The sequence below is a fragment of the Heliangelus exortis genome, chromosome Z (genome assembly GCF_036169615.1).
Source record: "Heliangelus exortis chromosome Z, bHelExo1.hap1, whole genome shotgun sequence".
Classification (NCBI taxonomy): Eukaryota; Metazoa; Chordata; class Aves; order Apodiformes; family Trochilidae; genus Heliangelus; species Heliangelus exortis.
Window position 1 is genome coordinate 57,039,826 of NC_092454.1, and position 19,030 is coordinate 57,058,855.

General features: G+C 35.7%; 1 protein-coding gene across 1 annotated transcript in view; it reads right to left on the minus strand.

Moving 5' to 3' along the window:
- The window catches only part of PRR16 (proline rich 16), a 144,818-nt gene that overhangs the window by 3,062 nt on the left and 122,726 nt on the right, over nt 1-19,030 (minus strand). The window lies entirely within an intron of this gene.

Here is a 19,030-nt window from a genome sequence, read left to right on the forward strand (position 1 = left end):
ATGTTCTCTACTAGGATTAATGGGTTGAATTTCAGTGGTGGGTATTGAATCACAGCACCTGACAAACTGATCATTACTATCCTAAGTCTCAGAGTATAGGGGATACCTGAAATAAATTTTTTTTTTTTTTTTTAATTTTATTTTTTAAGAAGATCATACTTCTTAAAATACCAAACAACTATTCAGCTTAACAATATGCCTTAGGGCACAAAATGAAACAAGAACTCCTGAGATCTTAAAACCAGAGCCTTATACACTAGTCATCTGAAAAATCCTCAAAGAATTCAAGTTTAATTTAACTTGGGAATTCCTGTTCTCAAACTAAATAGAAAGTGAATTCAGTAGAAGTTTCTTACCTGACAGATAAATTTTGTCATCACTAAACTACTACTTAAAATTTTAATTTTCATCTTTCAAAATCTCTTTTTGTGAAATTCCTTTAGTTTGTATAAAGCACTAAAACAGTCCTGAAGTTAGTGAAAGAGAAAAATGCTCCAGTCTAGGGGTGATATTCACTGATTCACTGATTTCAATACTTTATTTAGTATCCAAAGTAAACCAGCATCAAAGAACCCTGGGATACTGTTGGTAGCTAGGGCACTAATTTGGGTTAAATTATTAACTTCATACCACTGTAGGAAAAGAATGCAAACTTCCTCTTCCAGTGCTGATGATTTACACCCTGAGCTAAACAGGGCAAGAGGAGGAAAATTACTGCCTTGCCATTAGTTTTATGAATCTGCTCTTCATTCACATTTCCTCTCATTTCATACTGACTGGAATGCTTCAATTTGATAAAGATATTCAAAGGATACAACAGAATATCACTTTGTCACAGGAAAACAAAAACAATCCCTTTTTAAATTTTTCTTTCCCACAGCTACAACAAAAATATCAGTTATTCAGTGAAACTTAATTAACATGAAGGATTGAAACAGTGGCCCAACAGTGCAACCCAACAGTCTAGCAAACATGGTATAATAAATTTATGAAAAAATTGGCCTCAGGTAAAATTTTTCTCCTACTCACCTCTTTAGAGATTGGCTCACATTATTAATGAAAAATATAACCTGTTAGCACATTATTTTTTAACAGATGCTAGTCTTCATAACATTAGAAGCACACAACCCTTTCTCAGCTGCCATGGTTTCAGTTTCATTTGGGCTAATGATTCATGCGTGTTAATACCTCATAACAATCACAAACGTCTGCCTTGAACTAAGCCTAATGCTCATGAAACAGGATAAATATGGTACAACAAACTTATATGTAAAAGTAACCATACTACTACCACTACTACTACTAATAATAATAATGAAAATAGTCTTTGTTCTCTGTCAATAAACAATTTTTCCTCAAACTTATCCTGAATACAACACACTACAATGCTAAGCAGCTATGGGCCTGAAAAGTAAAGTAATTTTTTTCTTTTTGTCTGGGTTGCAATACATAAACATGCTCAATATCATTCCCACAAAACCATTTAAGTGGTATATCAGGTACTTGTATAGTCCTCAAGCATATCTGTAATTCAGTCATAAACTCACACTATTTGATTAATCCCCAGTCATACAACCACAACATCTGCTTTCATTTCATCAACATTTTACCAAAGAAGAAAAACCCACCTTCTGTTTATGATGCTATTAACAGGATAAGAAATGCACTTTCATTGAATGGTCTGAAGGAAACCATAATACTTGGACCAGGATGAGAGAGAAAGCCATAAAGCTTGGGAAGAGATAGTTCCACGGTAAGAGGGAAGCCATGACATTTGGGCACGATAAAAGGTAAGCCACAAATTTTGAGAAGAGCCAGCTACTTGACAGGAGGTGAGGCTCCAAGGTTGGAGACAGTTGATTCAGCTGAGGAGAGAAAGTTAGGCAAAAACACAGTCAGAAACTTAATTCTGCTGACTCAGAAGATGATGGACTCCGGGTGTCTTGCAAACTACAGGGGAGGTGACCACTTAATAGAAACTTCCAGACCAAGTCAGGACAAGCAACCATTGGCTAGCAGCTGTGGCACAGCAAGAAAACCGTAGAATCACAGAATTATTTGGGTTGGCAGGGACCACTAAACATCATCTACTACAACCACCCTGCAGTAAGCAGGGACATGCTCATCTAGATCAGGTTGCAGGTTGCTCAGAGTCTTGTCAAGCCTCACCCTGAATATCTCCAGGGATGAGACCTCAGCTACCCCCTTGGGAAACCTGTTCCATTTGTTTACCACCCTCATGGAAAAAAACATTTCCTAACATCCAATCTAAACCTATTCTAATTTAAAGTCATTGCCCCTCATCCTATCACTACAGGCCCTTGCAAACAGTCCCTCTTCAGCCTTCTTGTAGGTCCCCTTCAGATACTTGGATGTTTTTAAAAGGAAGAGAGACACTAACCCCTGCACCTAGAATTTGACCACTCTGCCACAAGACCAAGGGAACCCCATTGGATCCTTGAGTGGTGACTCTACCATAACCTTTTTATCCTCCTTTGTCTCTCTCCTTTCTGTTTTCCTTTTCTTCCTTTTTCTTTTTTCTTCTATTTCTCCTTTTTAGGATTAGGTGAACAACTATGGCCTTAATGCCTACCAGTTCTGTATATTTTCAACAAAGTTGTGTAGTTGCACCAAAAATTGTGTTATCTTTATTTGTCCTTGGGATCCAACAAGAGCCTCCACATTTCCAGCCTATTGAAACATGACAACTATAAAGGACAAACTGCACAACTGTAAAGAAAGTGATTCACATTAATAAAGAATTTGATCAGATTAGAAGAAGATTGTGGTTAAGGCTAATCAGTGAAAAATTCAGAAGATGACATTAAAAAACAAGGAAGCAGTTCCTCTTGCCACCTCCTAAAAAATTTATTAGCTGCAAATGATTACTGTACACATGAAGAAATGAAGCACAGAGAGAAAATAGGTCAGTCATTGATTAAAAAATGTCACTAATTCCACATTCTTATCCTGAACTATTTAGTTCTTAATTCTATAGTTTTACACTGAAATAACTACATTTAATTAACCACTACAAAATCCCTTCATTACACCATACCTTGTCAATATCCTCATGGTGAAAAAGCATCCCAGTTTATAGGATATGGTTTTAATTTATCACATTTCTTCTCCTCCCTTCTACTACTTTGGTAGCATCAGATCATTCTGTTCCTTCTATAGCATCAGTATTTAGTTCCAAAGAAATACCTCAAAGAAAGCAATTTTCTGAAAAACACAAAATGCTATCTACCACAACATCCTCCTCCTCATGGCCATAACCATAACATTGCTGCATGGAGTGCTTTGCAGAACATAAGATGGAAAATATTAAAAGAAAAGGCTACAGAACATGGCAAATATTCACAGAAAAGGATACTTTACATGCATTTATCTATGCTGGATCTATTGCCTTTTATCAAAACAAAGGAGAAAGCAACTAGGAAATACACTTCAAATTCAATTTAATATATAATTACCACATAGTTTCAAGAGACTGATAAAAACAACTAAAAGACTAGCCTAATTTAAAATCTCTGTTATTTGAGCAATTTTAGCACAAAAAGCATAATCTGACTGTTGTTACCTGTCATAAGCACAATAGCTGCCAGAACACATGCGAAATTAGTAGTAATCATACTTAAGAGTATTATAGATGTTTCTGAGGAAAAGAAATAAATCACATAGTAACAAATCCTCCTAAACACGGTGAACATATTTTCCAGATATTGCTAAAATACCTCCGTCAGTTATGCAATTATAGCTGAAAATATGGAAATATTTAGATTAAGATCTTGACCATTTTATCTATATTAGTTTAGGTTTTTTACTTCTTTCAGCTAAGATACATTACTATGCTAATTCCTCTGACAGAAGAAAGAATTATTGAAAGAGAAAGAAATGCTTTTGTAGAGGCTTTTTTGCTTGTTGTTGTTATCCAAGCAATACCTATCATCACCCCCAGTGTATGTGTTTTTCTGGTATAAGTTTAAACAGTAGATTCTGGAAGACATAGTGCTCCAGTCAGAAGGCAAACCATTTCAGATAAATTGTACATATTTTATGATTAAAAAAATTCTGCTGAATGAAAAACCAATTATTTTACCAAGTATTTTCTATCTCCAACAATATTTTGTTGTGTTACATTATATTCAACACTATAATTTTTGTGTTCTGTTGTACAGAACTGTTGAGACATCTTTACCTACAGAAACTAAAACAACCAAATAACACAGAATGTTAACAAACCCACAGCCACAATTCTTTGTAATTTTCTTCTTGTTTTTTTGTTTGTTTGGGTTTTTTCTTTTTTTTTACTTTTTGTTTGGTTTGGTTTTTGAGTGTGGTTTTGCTTTGGGGTTGGGATTTTTTTTGTTTTTTTTTTTTCCCCTCAGAAGCTTCAGAATACTTATTTATGTGACATTACCTCATCCTACTCTTTCAGTTTGAAAATAATTTGTTTCTCAATGATAAAAAAAGATTTCCCAAGTACCGGAAGTTCTTTTTCTTGCAAAGCTTTGAAATAGATTGTAAATTGTATGAAGAAACTGAGATTTACACTTTTTCAGTTTTTTCATATATTATCAGTATGTATTAACTTTTACAGTAATTTCATTCTTACCGTCTTGCTAATGTGTTCCAACATTTCCCTAATGTGATTATCAAGCCCTCTGTTCCAACTTTGCTATCTCTAGAGTTTTCTTTAAAATCACTTTTATAAGGATAAAATAGATAAAATAGCTTCTGAAAATTATGTCAGAGAGCATTTTATGAAATAAATTTATTATATACGTTTACCAACTAAATTCATGCTGCTTATTTTAAAGAAAAAAATAATGTATTTGTAGAAGGTTACTGTTTGTACAACAAAATGAAGACCATCAGAATATTGGCTCTCAGAAATACTGTATAATAACTTTTCAGTAATGAAAAATAATAGCAAAAATTAAAAAAAACAGAAATAGAAGTATTCAATTAATGTCAGAAGCATCATGCTTGTCAATATATGAAACTCCTAAATTTTCCTATTTGTTACTTACTAACTGCTGGTTAAGTTTCTGTGGTGCTTGTCTCAATATCATCATCAGTTCAGATATGAGAGAAGAAATTTGTTGGACTGACAACCTAAAATTAAAACCTTTTTTTTGATACCACTAGTTTCCAACACAGCTGAACTGTAAGGAACAGAAGTTACCAGTTGGTATTGACACCACAGAAGTCAATTGCCTTCCTTAGGGATTGCCAAAATTCTCAAAACTCTGACTGAAAATAAAAACATTTTTATCAGCTCATTTTTCTTAACATGTGTTTTTCTGCCTTTCTGGTCACTTGTCCACTTAGATGTTGGAAAGTTGTTTTCTGCAATATCATAGGGCAGGTGTTAAGATAGAACTGTTTATGCAAAGGCTGAATACACTCCCAGGAAGAGGTGCTTCTTTTTTCATCTTTTTTTCAGTATGTAAGGATACATGTGTCATGAGAGAAATACTCACAAAATATTTCTGGGAGGGTGTTTTTTTCTTAATTTTTCTCTGGGGTACATGTCTAGTATCTCCTAGAAAAGCTAATTTTGACTAACATGCACAGAAAAATCAAGAAATTGTCAAGAAGATAAAATCAGCTTTTTTTTGTGCTAAACTATGTTATGAAATACCTTTCCTTTCAAAGGAACAGGACATAATTTTTTCAAAATTTTCATTTGCAGTGAGGATTTTTGATGTAAACTTGCTTAAAAAGCAAGGCCAAGTACACTTAAATACTTGCTTATCAATGGCTTTAATATGATATTTATATGTAAATATAAACATATGCATTATTTATATATCCTATGTTGAGACAATATATGTATATAAATGGATATATATATTAAATCTGCTTTCTAATGAACTGGACAACATTCACTATGCTACAACCATTCAGACTGCAGTTTGCTAGGTCACATCCAAAACCACAGTTTAAGGGTCACTGCAGTTGGTACTAACATCAGTAGTTGAGCAGCCAAGGTGAGAACTAGATTAGGTCTCTCTACACAGAAGTAGTCACACTGCAGCTTAGTTGGACTCATAGAAGAGATATGCTAATGAGACTACAGAAATTAATGTATTCTCAGTCACTCTAGTGTCTGGTTATGGTTCTTGAACAGTAGATATTTTTTTTTAATAGAAGGTCTTTTAATACAAAAAGATTTTCAGTAATACTTTATGAGGAATTACTGAAATAATTTATACCAAGTGGGCAACAATTAAAGCTTATACCGTTGTATATAAGGCACTTCACTATATAAAAGGAAACTTGGGTCCACTTGCTGGTTTGGCTGCATGCTTCCTTTGAGATCTAAGCAGTATTTTTAATCTACATGTTACAGTTTAACAATTTAACTCTGTTCTTTTCTCTCTCTCCAGATTTCTGCATCATCTTTTCAGAATGTAGACACTAACAGTATAAGTACAAAAAAAGTAAAACAAGAGAGTTTTGTTGCTTGTTACAAGCTCTCTGTAGTCTCCAAACTAGAAATAAACAAACCCTACATTGCTAACGGTAAACAAACACCTGGTTCTTCAGGCATCCTTCTGCTGAATAACAGAGGGGTAGGGATGCATTGCAGGGCAAACTGGAGGCCTACTGATGCTTTGCCTAACAAGGGCTCTGTACCTGAAATACATGATCCTATTTTAATCTTTCTGCTCTTATTTTTGTCCTCCTTTTCATGCTGAGTCAAAGCATATTTCATTAATTAGCTTGAATGCACATCTGTGTCAAATGGAGGTAGAACAAGCATTAGGAGAAGGAGATGCAAAAGATAGACAAGTCTCTAACAGAAGTAATTTTCTATTTCTAATGATCAGTGAATAAATACCTAAAAACACACTTGGAGATTTTGTTACAAAGTATATCTATCTAGTTTAACACAGACAATGCCATACCAAGTAATTAATGTAAAAAAAGAATTAAATATGAAATAGATTCACATTTGCAATGAATTGTCAAAGAATATCACATCCAGTATCTAGTGCTGGAAAGTTTCCTATTAATGCTGTACCTATCAACTGTTTGCTTAATCTAAGGATTTTGCCATCATTGCCTTTTAATACTCTATTTGTCAGAAACTAAAAGAGATGGAAAGTCTGACAGCTTAGAAAAGATGCCAGCGCCCAGTATCCCAATACATGCTAGTGCTTTTTTCTGTAAAAAATCAGGTTTCCTGAGGTTTATTTTTAAATGAGTGAATTCCTGAGGCTGACTATGTATATAAAAACCCCAGTGACAATACAAATCCCTATGCACCTGCAGTCAATGAATAAAAAAAATTTGTTTGAGTATATGGCATTATCTACATGTCAAAGGAAAAAAAGATGCTTATTATCACTGAACGGGACATTAGTCTCAGGGCAGATGAAAGTTCACACAGAACTGCTTTAATAGACTTGCATATGATTTTCTTTAGAAATGTCTAGTTTTATGTTCCACTTTCAAGAGTTTTGATTGTTTTGTATAATTACATGTCTTAAAGTGATACATGAATGGTTTGAAAATTGTTCTCCCCAGAGTACATCTTCTAGGTGACAGATGTAACCTTTTCTCATTCAGCATTGGGTGAAGGGGCCATGTAGAAGACAACAAAACTATCAGTATTTCTGATCTTTTTTTTTTTTTTTTTTTTTTTTATATAGGCTGATCTTTCATCTTTTTCATGTTACTCAAGCAATTGGGCAGCCTGGTAGGATTAAGCCTATTTTACAAGCTACAAGGCCTTAAAAGACACCAAAAAGTATCTGCAAAAAATTTGCTGTAGCTTTTCTGTAGGTTTGTCTATTGAAGCATGAAATAATTTATGATTCTCACTGACAACATTCTGTTTGTTAAAAAATACTTCAGTGAATTTACTTTTTCCATTATAATTTGGCCGAAATATTTTGCCATAGAAGAAAAAAATTACTTTCACTGTCATTAAAGATACAGAGATTACTGAAACTACATTATCTTGTTCTCCCTAAACATGCCAATGTGACTAAATACTCACAATGATTTATCAGTGTTCTTATTCATCAAAATACTAAAATACAATTTTTTTCTTTACAAAATAAAAGGGTTTCCTGTTTGGAGGTTTCCTTTTGCTTTTGGAGACTAGGAGGTTCTGTCTTTAGGAATTTTTAGCTGCTAGAAAAAACAAAGTAGCTCACATCTGAATCTTAGGCAGAAGTCTTCAGATGCAAGAGAGGCCTTAGGGCAACGCAGTATTGAGACAGTGTTTACTGAAAGCCTTCACACCACAGCAGTCTACTGGAAGACTCCTGTCTGCAGCCTTTTCCCATCACAATATGCAATAGAAAGGGCTGCCTGAGACCTCGTGAGCTCTGAAATAAGCACTGTCATCGTTGGAGCCAGGACAGAACCAATTTTCTTCTCAGTAGTTTTACTTTTCAGTTGAATCTTTTCTAAGAAGAAATGAACAGCACATTTTTCAGGCAGTGTCTGCTTCTAGGAGTGCTAAAGTTCAATGTTTATAGTTATTGCAGAGGTAACAGTGTGGACAGTATGCTGTAACTTCTACACAGTAATTTCCCAAGACTTAAACAGCTGCTTTCTTGAGCTCCCAACAAAATCATGGTATCAGGAAGAAACAGAATGGAAAGAGCAAAAAAAATTATGAAAATGTAACAATATATGCTTACATTGGCAGGTGGAAAAAACCCAAACATAACAGCTAAGCATCAGTAACTTACCTAGCATCTTCACAGGGCTTGTATTTTAATCACAATATGCATGAAAGAGATCAGCCTAACACGACATTCACAATGAAGAATATATTCACACTGAAATAATATCCTTATGGAAAACACTAAGTATGTTCTGGGGATGCTCAAATGCAGTTAAGGTAAACCTTGGTAAAGAATTCTGACTTGTGAAGTGGCACATAGTCTTCTGGAATGTGCTTGCTTTCTAGACTATAAAACTAGACAGAGGATGATAAAACTTTTGCAAATATACAACAGTTCAAGGCAAACTTTCACTTAAAGTGACGTCAGCTTCTGTTTCAGTTATTTCTTCAAATGCCTGAATAGAGAATTAGATGCTCCTGTGCATCCTCTCCTACAGCTTGCTTACTAGCTGTCATATTCCCACTTACCCACTGCTTCAAACATACAAAACTGGTGAAAAATATGGCAGAAATACAATTTTATCAAAAATATCCTTATCAATCTTTTTCTCATGCATTCAGAATGATGCTCTTTAATTTACTTAAAGCATTCCTGAAAATGAGCTTCTAGAATTCTGTTATGATAGTATGTCATAATAATACATTTGAAAAAAATGGACAATTTGGAATAACTATAGAAAAAATGCCAAAGAAAAAGAACGATGTTTCAATTTCTCATATTTCAGATACTCATCTGCCATAGGTTCACTTTAATTCTGTATGCTGTTTAACCACTTCAAGCTGAATGCCAAGAAGTCTGGACTTGAATAAGAAAATATTTTCTGACAAATACAAAAATATTTTCTGGCAAAACTTTTGCCATCCAGAGGGATCTTGACAGGCTCAAGAAATGGGCTCATGCATTCCATGAAGTTCCACAAGACCAAATGCAAGGTTCTGCATGCAGTTGGAGGCAATCCTATGCATAAACATAGGTTGGGAGGGGAAAGGATTTAGGACAGCCCTGAGGAGAAGGACTTGGGGCTGGTGGTTGTCCAGAAGCTTAACATGAGATGTCAGTGTGAGCTTGCAGCCCAGAAAGCCAACCTGGGTGGCATCAATAGAAACACAGACAGCTGCTCAAGGGAGGTGATTCTCCCCCTCTTCTCTGCTCTTGTGAGACCCCACCTGGAGGACCGTGTCCAGGTCTGGAGTCTCCAACACAGGAAGGACATAGAGCTTCTTGAGTGTGTCCAGAGGAGAGACACAGAAATAATCAGAGGGCTGGAGCACCTCCCCTACGAAGGCAGGCTAAGGAAATTGTTGAGCCTGGAGGAGACTCCAAGGTGACCTTATAGTGACTTTCAATATCTGAAGAGGGCGTTCAAAGAAAGCTGGGCTAGGGCTTTTTACACAGATGTGGAGAGAGAACAAGGGGAAACAGTTTCAAACTTGAAGAGGAGAGATTTAGGCTAGAAAAGAAGAAATTCTTCAGTCTGAGGGTGCTGAGACACTGGAACAGGTTGCCCAAGGAAGGTGTGGCTTCCCTCTATTCCCTCTTGTGGCTTACCTCTATTTAGCCTTTAAGTAACTTAATTTAGCCTTTATTTAGTCTCTATTTAGCCTCTTAATTTAGCCTCTATTTAGCCTTTAAGTAACTTAATTTCTGTCAATTATTAGGACATCCCTATTAGAATCTATGTATATGAAAACAATAGTAAAGAAATACTTCAAATGAATAGGTAGATAATTGTGGTGAAGTCCAGCAGGAAGAGAGGACGTTTGCACAGTCAGAGATCTATCCCAGTTTTATATTTCTTTATTTTAGGAAAAACTCAGTCATAAGGCCTCTCTGCCTTCATCAAATATGCTCAAAGACTTGGCTCACAACTAGCTGGGGTTTTTTTGGTTTTTTGTGGGTTTTTTTCACAGTTTGTTTGTTGGTTGGGTTTTTGTTGGGTTTTTTTTTGTTTGTTTGTTTGGGTTTTTTTAGTATTAAAATATGCAAACTTCAAGACTTTTGCTGGCTTGCTTAGTGAAAATTACTGGCCATTCTTGGTTCGGTACAAGCATCCATGCTCATCTGTCTTTGGAGTGATATGCTTAACAAAAAAAGATATTTGGGTCAACAAAAGCAGCTCACAATTCAAATACAAACTGTTAAGCTCTCATACTGATGCTATTCAGGAAACGGTTGCTACCAAAATGTGCAGTTCAATGCTTCGTACATTAAGCATGGGCCTGAAATACATCATTTGTCTGGCCATGTAAACATCATAAGCTATTCGACCAGCAGTTCTGTAAGATGTTCACCAAAGAGGCTAGTCATCTTGATGCACTGCCTTGAAGTTGAAAACAAGAATAAAACTTCTGGATCCTTTATCTAATTCAGTTAGTTAGATATGTAAGAAAGCCTGCTTCAAAATCCTGATTCCAATCAGAGTGACAGCACGTACTTTGGTCTGTGAATGGAGTCATGTTTGAAGTTCTGAATATACTATGTGCCCATTCAGTTGGCTAAGGTCTTCACCAGTGTTGTTTTCCAAGGCATCATTCAAATTAAAAGAATTTCCACCTCTTTAGATAAGTCACAGATAGTCCTCTGCATATTCAAAACATCACTTCAAGCATTTCCTGATCTGAGTTGAAAGTTAACTCTGCTCCACTAATAACACACCCTAATTTGTTCTAGTAGGCTTTGGGTTTGCTGGGAGGTTTTGTGTACAAAAAAGTGTGCTTTGGACAGCACAATGGAAAGGTGAAGCTCTTACTAAAAATCTGAGCTGAATAAAACAACAATGAAAAATAAAATGGCTTTGTATTTCCCTTGCAAACCCAACAAAAGAAGCTGGAAATTTGGCCTGATGAATCTTTATAATATATTAATCCTTGATATCATCTCTCTTTTTTAAAATTATCTAAGAGCCTCTTAACTCTTTATGCCTCAAAAAGACTCTAATCTCTAGCAGTATAAAAGCTTCTAAGTGAAGAAAACTGGAACAGCTTGCTTTTATTTCCAAATGAAATGTGTCCTGGGACAATAGACTTGTATAATAAACTGAATCGTCCATATCAATCATTAGAAATACATGTTTACTGCATGTGTTCTCTAGATAAAAATAGGCATCAATATACGAGCATCACAAAAAGTCAAAATGTTAAATTTAGATCTGTAAACTGTTTTATCAGTGCCATTTTGAAAACAAGGAAAATGAAAACCAGCAAGAAATGTAACAAGCTCTTAGCATGTGTTTATATAAATCACTGTGCTAATTCCAACTGTAAGTCATTGATCAGGTGAAAGATCACAGTTGATGCAATAAAATTTTCATGTACCATATCAAACCTGGAAAGTATATAATGGACAAGTGACAAGCTGACTGTTCACTTCTGAAAAGCCTTTTCTCACAACAGCAGCCTCCATTTTGACTGAAGTCTTATACCACTCCTCCCACCAACACTGAGTATGTGTTGAACGGTAAATTGCTAGCTGCACCCTCCTGAAATACTCTATTTAAAGTCTCAGTATAACTGTGAACTTATTTTTCTCTGAGAACCAAATTCCTAGCTATTTTAGGGAGTGCCTGAACATATTTCGGCAGAGAACAGGTGAAAAGACCTGAACTGCCTTTGTTACTGCAATGAGAATCAGGTAACCGAGTCACCAAGAGAACGTCTTTGCTTAAAGGGACAGGGAGACAACAGGGGAAAATTAGTCAGAAGACTTCACCCCCAGTTCATGACTTGGGAAAAGTCACTTTCTGGTGGTGGGACCTGATGAACAAGAAGAACAAGAAAACATAATTAGATGAGGTTTTTCTTTGCAGTTTTTGGTCTCTGACTGTTGAGAAAGGGGGAAATCTGGCACAAAGCATGACCTGGCTAGTGGTCACGTTTGCAGAAGCAGCAGCTCAGAGCCCAGAGAATCCCTGCCACTGCAGGCAATGGAGAGGGTTTAGATGGGATGCCCTTGGCACTGCATCCATAACTGTCAGACAAACTAATGAGGGTATGTGTTTGTGGAGCCTGCAGAAGAGGATACTGTAAATGAAAAGCTGAAATGAAAGCTGTGCTTTCTGTGTGGTGTTTACTGCTTTTCCAAAACGCAACAACCATCCCAGAGCTCACTCTTTTCTCTTTCATGGTGCTTTTCTCTACCAAAATTTCAAGGATGCCAGAGGTACAGCCATGAACAGCTGAGGCCATACTGCTTCACAGAGAAACACGGAGCAAGCTTCAGACACAAGGAAAATGAAAGCTCAAAATGCCTCAGGCAGAGGAGACAATTCAGTTTGGATTTCTTTTATCTCTGGCAACAGAGGGCAAAAGAAAGGCATCCTACAAACACCATATTCTTCTCCAGGAATCTGAAAATCTAGCACATCTATCTCATGCTTTATTCATGACTGAATGAAAAACAATTGGATTTGTGTCAGCATTAAATGCTAAAAAGGAATGACAGAATTCAGTGGGTTTTTTTCCCGTACAAATACACAATCCACATTTGACTTTCAATGTGAGTCAAACACAATGGCTTTCCTTCCAGAGTTGCAAGCGAACAGTGTGGATCTAAACAAATGCTTGAGTCTTACTGCCTTGCTCTGCTTGAAATAATGCAGCCTACTGACCACCTCAGATGGCCTTGATCTCAGAAAATGATCAAGTGATCGGTTTTACTACTGCCATCTTTCCTTTACTTTTTGATGACTTTGACTTTAAGAGTAGTACTGTGTTAGCTAAATTTCTCATGTTTCTAAATGTCAATAGAAATGCACCAGTAGAGTTACAGATAGAAACCAAAGAACAACTCTTCAAAATTATCTGACGTCAGACTACACTAGATAAAAACCAGAAGCATGTAAGGGTTTTCTACAGTAGACATTAGAAGTGAATAACTTTTTCCATGTATCATTCTCCCTTCTTTTTCCCATGAGTAGCTCCCACAAAGAGGACAGTTCAAAAAGTGCTAATTGATTATGAGTTAGCTGAAGACTGCAGTAACTGGTAAGGATGCATCAGCATTATCTAAAATATGTTATCTGCTTTAGAGATCTTAATTGAAATACAAGTCCTCTGCTGTTCAGGCAGTAATTCTTTAAGAAATCTATGTGCAGAAGCAATTAGTAATAATTTAATTTTACTTTAGCTGTCAAATAGTTGCAGTACAAAATCTAAGTGGGGTGAGGTATCTCGGATTTTTATTTCTGTTTACTTATAAAATAGACAATCAGAAAAAACATAAAAACTTCTGGTTGAAGTTCAGTATGCTCCTGATTGTGATCAAGACAATACCACAAAGTATTTCCTCAGAAAAACTGCAAGACTAACAGATAAAACCCCCTTTTTAGTAGAATTTTTAAATAATCACCTGTTAACTGAGATAGAGTTAGAAGGAAAATCCAAGGAGGCTATTTATGTTGTCTGCATTAATTAAAATATAATTTCTAGTTTTGGATCCTGTAATAAATAGTCACTAATCATGATTATTAATATTTTAATTTGTCATTTAATTTTTCATCAATTAAGAAAACCTGTTCTTCTAAGATGACAAGGTAAAAAAGCTGAAAATCTAGCTTGTATTCAGAATTCACGCTTATTCATACAAATACTGGCAACTTCTCAGCACTTACAAAAATACCTGCGTATTTAAGGAAAATATTTCCAAATGAAAATCAAATGAAATAATCACATCTTAATTTAATGCTCTTATTATACTTATTGCTCTTATTATACTTAATGCTCTTATTATACTTTCCATTTCTCTTCTTCTGTGATGCCTTACCAGTGTGAAATTGATGACTTTTGATGGAAGATACAGCAATAAAATATGTAATAATCATATAATTATTCGTTTTTACTGCTGATACAATTATGGTCCATGTGATGTATTTCAGCTTCACTTGCACCTTTCAAAGGAAACAGCATTACAGCAACTATGTGAAAGGCCACTCCACCTATTTTTCTTTGTTCTGCTCTATTACTTATAGTGATTTCTCACACTAGGTGGACACCTACCCACCAACATAAGCTCTTAAACTTGACTGGCAGTATAGCCTGGACCAGAAGTGGGGTATTTACATCAGCAAGAAACCAGACTACATGTAAGTTGCAGGTATAATCTTACAGTAGAGCCAGTGATGACTTGCATTATCATTTAGTAGACACCCAAGTCTGCACCCACCACCTCTAGATACACACACAATGGCTGGTTGAGGTGAGGCATGCCCACCCAAGCTACACCCTGTATCCTACCTTCTTGGTGAGGCTCGTCTCCAGTAAGGACAAGGCAGACTCACAGCCAGCATGGAGCACTTTAACTACATTACAGTAAAATAATAATCTGAAAAATTCCCAGCATTTAACAATTAGCAGTGGCTTGTCATTTTATTTCTTCTTGTATTTACCAAAATACAACATTCAAGAAATTGTTTACAAGAGGTGAAACATGATGCTTCCTATTTTGCTTTGTGAAAAAATGCAGTTTTTCTCTTCATGGAAACGTACATTAATACTCTCAAAGTCCTGCCAATCCACTACTGCTGTATAACTACTTCAATGTGGCACTTGAGTATTTCCTGTCTTTTCCTGAAGACAGAGTAGTACAGAAGCTGTTAAAAAACTTTCAAGTGTAGTTGGGCCTATAAGATTTTTTTCACTCTCTCTGGACTTTAATACTTCTAGAGACATTTACAGTCCTAACATTGGAGTGACTTACACTAAACCTAGGTATTTATGTCTCTATTGACACATAATATGTGAGCATTTGTCACATATTAGGGAGTTCTAGTTATGCAAGATGTAAATTTATGCACCACTACATTTACTTCAATAAAGGACATTTTCCATTTTATTTTGCCAGCTACCCAGGTTCTTAGCACTTATAATACTCCCTCTGTAACTGTCCTTAACTAAGATTCAGAAACAAGCATTCTTATATCTGACTTCCCTGTGAACATAGATTTTCCTAGTAAAAAGTGACCCGATCAGGGCAGCTCAAAATGAAGTAATGTCCTTTTTTATTTTACTTTTTTCTTTCGAACTGCATTCATTGAAGGCATAGAGAAGAGAGAGGGTAGGGAGAGGAGAGAGGAAGAAAAAGATGAAACCAGGTTTTAAATGTCATTTAATCAATGTTAATTTCCTTGTGACTGTATTTTAACCCCAGTCTTTTATTTAGAAGACAATGATTCCCAATTACAAATTATTCTGAGTGTGGGATTTTCTCCCACTGCTTTTGCTGTAACCATGTAACTTTTACAGAAAATAATGCATGAATCATTGAGCAAGAGAGAGCATGACTGCTGTTAATGACTCATTACAGGTGATGGGAGGATTATGATGAAAGAGACTAAAAACAAAGAAACATGTCTTATACTAAAGCCAGACTTGCTCCTTCCTCATTTCTACCCTAATGCTATGCTACTCTACTAGTTTTTGACCCCTATCCCAGGGCACTGAGCAGAGAAATTATAAGCAAAAATGCTCTCTCAGGACGTTCAATGGATTGCAGTCCTCTGGTGGATTTGCCATAAACTTCCTTAAACTGAATATGCTTATAACTGGGCTTCAATATGCCCCCTGGGTTAAGGTAACATTTGGAAAAGGCCATTCAAATTTGTTGAGTGAAACTGGATCAAAATGAAAATGATTTTGAACAAATCTCCCCTTAGCCAGGATGTCCCTCCAAGCTTGCTCTAAATTCAGTGGTTTTGGTGGCCTCCTACAAGTCAGTGATTTTCAAAACAAAACCAAAGAACAAACTAACAAAATTTGTTGTTGTTGTTGTTGTTTTTTTTTAATAAATGTGTCTTGGAGTCTTGGAGCCTGACAGTGCAACAGTGCTAAATGTTCCTTGTCCATTCCAAAGTTTACATCCCCTTCTGCCAGAAGGCACGGGCTGTTCCACTCCACCTTTTGTACTTGCAGTACCTACACAGTGCCCAAAAACTGAGATGAAAAGGACAGACAGAACAGTTCTATCAGCTGTCACAGACATATAAAACGTTCTGACACAGTCACTGCAATGTACCCCATGAAACTTAAAAGAACAAAATAGTAATCTCCTTATGCAATCAAGTCCAAATAATCCACACATTACCTCCTCATTTTTTATTCTTGACTTCTTTGACTGGTTATCTCCTAAGAAGACACAGAGAAGACTAGTATTTCTTGCCAGTGCCTGACTTTTTGGTATATAGCAATATAGACAGCAGGTAATATTTCCTGCTCCAATACTTTTCCAGTATTGACTCCAATAATTACTCATCACTAACAAATAACTAGATAGATAAATAGATAGATAGACAGGTAGATAGACAGATAAAAGAAACATACTCTTATAGATGGGAGCAATAGAAAATGCCAGATAATCTTCTCCTCAAGTGTTTGTCTGGAAAAGTTTTCCAGACAACAGAACCTCTGGAAAAAAGGTGCTGAGTTAGGAAAGCAATCAGAAACTAGATTTTATGTCAATCAAGTTACTTCAGTAGGAGACTTGGGAAGAAATGAAGAGCTGAGATTTCTCATAATTTGAGAATTACTACTTGCATTCCTCTGTATCTGTAAAGACCCTGAGCTGCTGTCTGGAGTTATTTAATCACCACAATTCACAACCTTTCATCTATCTTGAATAATTTATGAGCTAGCTTTGGGATTACTTTATGCACTTGTGATTTTCTCTCTCCGTAAGGCAAGTAAATTAATAATAAACAATAATAATAAATTTAACAAAATATTATACTACAAGATCTGCTCTTATGTCTGAAATTACAATACTTCTGATCAGTAGAAAGAACATGCTGCATCACCAGGATGCTTAATTGCTTGTGGTATTCAAGGTAACAATGCCTACTGATGGTAAGCAGTGGTAATATTTGCAAAGTAATTCTACATGTCCAACACTTGAAAAATGCTGAACTGCTATTGAAATGAACAGACTTAGAGCTGATTAATTAAAAACGTAACGTGTCCTGCAAGCTTCTGACATGGGTAAAGGCAAAGCTGTCTGGGTTTTTAAGTGGACATATTATTTTGCTCAAATGTTGTATACTGATATGACAAAACTATACTCCATCCAATAATATTTTTATTAGCAAATTCAAAGAAATTATATTTCTCATCAGCAAAAAGATAACTCTAAGATAAAGCATCTTTTTTTGACAGTTACTTCCTATGTAGTATCCATCTCTCAAAACCACACTCAGTCACTAAATTGGCACACTACTAAATTAGTAAAATGAACACAGTGGGCCAGAGGATCTACAAACAGTACTCAGACAGTATCAATGAATACTGTAGCAACAGAAGGCACATTGATATGTCTGTGAGAAAAAGGCAGGATTATGCTTAGGAAGCAAGTGGAACTCAAGGAAGCAAGTGAAAAAATATAACCTATAGTATTATTAATTAAAACTAATGAGAATTCTGATGGTTACAGTCCCTTCCCCAACTGTAAGCAAGAGTGACATATGATACAAATGATATAGCAATATGCTATTTTCATTTCAACTCATAAAGTAACAAAATTCAGAATATATGTGGTGGTGGTAAGTATGAATCATTTGAAGAAAGCATTCTGTAAATAGCTTGAAGGGACAGAATCATATACTTCGCACAGATATCCTTAAAGCAGGATAAGGTGCAGAATGGTGCTAAATGACTTCAGACAATACTTGGTATCAACACAGAAAAACTGAAATGCAGTCTGCAAATTTTGGAGGAAAATTCATACTCACAGAAACACACATTTCATCGTCTTGCCACTTTTCAATTGAATCAGGAAAATTAAGACCAAACCACCCATAACCACTGCATACATGAGAGAATTCTAATACAGGTTTCCCCAGACTGCTAAATCCAAAATAGCCTATGGCATACACATGCATCAGTACTTACCTTTCATGGTACATTAGTCTCTGAGCAAAACGAAGCTTAATACACGGTTTAGAAATACACATCCACAATCTCAAACATATCTTCTGGAGAGAATGTCATTACTAAACTACACATTATTTGTCAAATCTTGAGCATTAGACACCCCACACATTGATGGATGCTGAAACAGACAGTGACTTACTAAGCCAATTTCTTCAGATCATTTTAGTTACCTCCAACTAGCTCACTGAAATAATAAAATCAGACAAAAACTCCAGCTAGAAGGAATAGATGGACTCCAATCCAAAGCAGAGAAGAATTTACAGTTACACCAGGTTGCTTTGGGCCTTGTCCCAAATAAATCTGAATATTTCAGGGATGCATACAACATGGGAATCTGTCCATGTTTTCTTTACAATATTATTTTCTAGCAAATTAAAAATAATTTTCAATAGAAACAGAGATCTCTGCAGAATTCACCTGAGGATAAGAAGAAAAATTGTTTCTAGTAACATTCTTTTG